Source organism: Castor canadensis, chromosome 5 (assembly GCF_047511655.1).
Source record: "Castor canadensis chromosome 5, mCasCan1.hap1v2, whole genome shotgun sequence".
NCBI lineage: Eukaryota > Metazoa > Chordata > Mammalia > Rodentia > Castoridae > Castor > Castor canadensis.
In genome coordinates, this window is record NC_133390.1 from 145,351,710 (window position 1) to 145,355,702 (window position 3,993).

The window sequence follows — 3,993 nt, forward strand, 5'->3', positions numbered from 1 at the left end:
TAAAACTACAACTTCTAAAAATTTGTTTGTCACAGTTTCTTACAGAGAAAGCAAGAGCCTCAAATGCATATGTCAGAAAGAAGGAGGTTGGATGTCAAAGTGCTAAGATTTGTTTTTTTTTAAAAAGCAACAAAAGAATAACATAAAACTAACCATATCAAAATAAAGTATTATAAACCTAAAGAACTGAAAGAAGAAAGCAGCAAAGAGCAAGAATTACTTACAAAAGTAATGCATATACCATAGTACATCAACAATGCTGATCTTTATTTCCTTAAAAAAAGACTACAAAATCTGTGCAAAACCTGCATTCCTAAAGATGCAGAGATTAAAATTATAACAGAGATCATTATGGAGAAACAATCCTATGTATTGGAAATTTAGTAAACTTGAAGCTAAATTTTAAGAAATGTGAATGTTTACAGAAAGAAGATTTCAGATGTTTTATTCTTCCCTACTTACATTTAAAGGGAAGTTATTCCAAATATGCAAGGAATACATAATTCTAAACTTAAGAAAATTCAGCATCTAAAAGGGGAAGATATTTAAAAATTGATGTCTTAAAGCTAATAGAATCTGGATACCATAATCAGGCCTAGACAATTGGTTAAATGGAATTAATGTTTCATGGGCATGAATGAAATACCCTCACCTCCCACTCAAAGGCAGTAAGAAATTGAGCCCAGCACTGTATAACGCAACATAATGCAAAACACATCTTGGGTGAGTTGCATATAATTATGTGATATGATTCACCATAGTAGCAGATGGAAAAAAGAAAAACATACCAGCTTTATGATTATTGAAATAGATGAAGAAAAAAATGATAAAATTCAATAACAATTATGACAAAGTTAAATTCCCAAAACTTATTAAAATAGAAATAGAAGATAACTTCCTTAACTGATAAAGACTTCTTTACTTAAAAAGGAAACATACAAAATGTTTTCAATGATTGTACTAGTTAAAGTTCTCCAAAGAAACAAAACTAATAAGGTGTGCATTCACACACACAGGTACACACAACACATACACAAAAATGATTTGAAGAAATTGACTCACACAGTTATGGAGATTGGCAAGTCTAAAATATGCATGGTGGACTAGCAGACTGGAGATCCACAGAATAAATAATATTGCCATTTAAGCATGAAGGTCACTTACTCGCAGAATTCCTACTGCTTGGCGGAAGTCAGTCTTTTGTTTATTCAGGTGTCTAACTGGTTAGATGAGTATTAAGGAAGACCATCCATTTTATTTAAAGTCCATCAACTTAACTGTTTATCTTATCAAAAATTCCCCTCTCAGAAACATCTAGGCTTTTATGAAATATATCAGTAATGTGGGCAGCCATGTTCACATATACAGTTATCACAAAGATAAAACAAAAGCTTTCTCTTTAAAATCAGAGTAGTGTAGGGGGTGAATTTGATCAAAGCACACTATATGCATGTATGGGCATATCACAATGAAGCCCCATTGTATAATCAACATCTACTAATAAAAAAGAGCATCCCAATCATTCTATTATAAGGTCTTTCTAGCATTTATCAGAAGTCTAGCCAGTCTAATAAGACAAGAAAAAGAAATCAAAGGTTGAAAATTTAGCCAGAATAAAATCAAATGTTCATGATTTTCCCATGATGTGATTGTCTCAAAGAAATTTTTCTACCATAATATTATAGGTAATATATAGAGTGATTTAAGTCCACTTTCTGTTGCTTCAATAAAATATTACAGGCTAAGCAACTTCTAAATGGAAGAAGTTTATTTTGGCTCCTTGTTCTGGATGTTAAGTCAGTGTGACACCAGAATCTGCTTGGCTTCTGGATAGAGTCTTTATGCTGTTTCATAACATGGCAGAAATAAGAAGGTGGGAACATGAGTGAGCTAAGGAAGCTGGAACTTGCTTTAATAACAACCCAGTCTTGTGAAAACAAATCTATTCTTGCAGAACTAACTCATTCCTGTGAAAGTGACATCCATCCATTCATAAGAGTGGGGCCCTCGTGACATTAACACTTCCCATTAGGCCCCACCTCCCAATACTGCCACATTGGGAATTAAGTTTCCCTGCATGAACTTTTGGGGGGGCACACTCAAGCAGCAGAGATTTTTACCATATTTTATCAGATTTTCTGAATATGAGGCCAATATCCAAAACTCAATTTTATTTTCATTTATTACTCACAAACAATTAGAAACACGTAGTTCAAAGAGATACCATATATATAATAGTAAAAAATGTATTTGGTACATAGTATACTTCATTAAAGGTATAGAAGATATACATATATGTATGTACATATAATGATAAAACCTTAAAATGGACTTAACTAAATATAGAGATATTTTGTTGCCATGAACAGGAAGACTCACTATAAGCATTATAAATGCCATTTGCTTCCAAATGAATTTATAGGATCAATATAACTAAAATCAAATGTAATTTGACAAGTTCACTCTAAAACTAATCTGGGAGAGCAAAGGACCCAAAATAGCCATAAATAAGATTTGCATGGTAGGTAAATAGATATTTAGATAGATAGTTAAATAGATAGATAGATGGATAGACAGATAGATGATAGAGATATAGAAATACATAATACAAGTATGTATAGATATATAATATAATATAATATTATTATAAAAATAAACAAATAATCTACTATAAGCATATAACAGAGACCCAAAAGACAAACACAGAGTTTTTAATCTGGAAAGGTGATATGGCTCAAACTAGGCTCAGTAGATTAGTAAGGAAATTATTGACCATTCCTGTGAATCAATAAGTCCCTTTTAAAATACATTTCATAGGAGAGGAAAGACATATGACACATAAACATGGAAAAATTCTCAATGTCATTAATAATTCAGAGAATTTCCAATTAAAATCCATAATTAAATATTATTTCAGAGTAACAAGTTTGACAGAAACAAATTGTGCCAATGTCATGTTTGAATAAGGATATAAAGCAAAGAAACTCTCCTAACTGCTGGTGATAGTATAAATTGAAATTACTTTGGAAAATTATACAAGGTGTGTATCACGTAACTGTACAATTTTATTCTATTTCTAGATAAGTGGTTTTAGTTCTTACGTATGCACACAAAATAACATGTACAAATAATGTTCTTTGCAGCATTGTCTATAATAGAACTATTCCAAAAATAACCTACATTGGCTTTCTATTTCTGGTTAACAAATGATCACAGATTATATAGCTTAAAACATTTATTATTTTACCTTTTCCATAAGTCACAATTCTGAGCTGAGCCCAACTGAATTCTCTTATGGTTTCACCAGACTGAAGTCAAAGAATTGACTAGACTTTCTTGGTTCTGTTCTAACGCTTGGAGTTCTCCTTCAAGTTCACATGGCAGCTGGCAGAATTCAGCTTTGTAAAATTATGGGACTTGGGTCATTATTCTTGCTGACTATTAACCAGGGGCCCCACTCTCAGCTTTAGCGGTCCCCAACAGTCTCTTGCCATATGGCTTTCTTCTGTTTCGAATCTGACTGATTTCATTTAAGCATTCATCTGAATGCTACCCATGATAATCTTCCCAGAACAAAGTCGACCTGGTAGGGATTTTAGTTACATCTGTAAAGTTCTTCACAGCAGCACCTAAATTAGTGTTTAGTTGAATAAGTGGACAAGATGCATATACAACAGGATTAGGAATCTTGTGGGGCATACCAGAATTCTTCCTGCTATGTAGCCCAGCAGCAAAGTAAATAATTACACTTTTATGATATAGTCATATGACAGAAAAACCTACAGCACTGAAAATAAAGTTGAGTTATAAGCACATATTTGGATAACGGTTAAAAAATGTTGATGAAAAAATTAAATCATAAAATGATACTATGTATGATTCTAAAAATACAATGCCAAAAGTGAGCCAAATTTGCACAATTTTGTCCCATATTATACATAGGGGATAAACTAAACATAGAGAAGAAGATAATTAGCACAAATTTAGAAAATA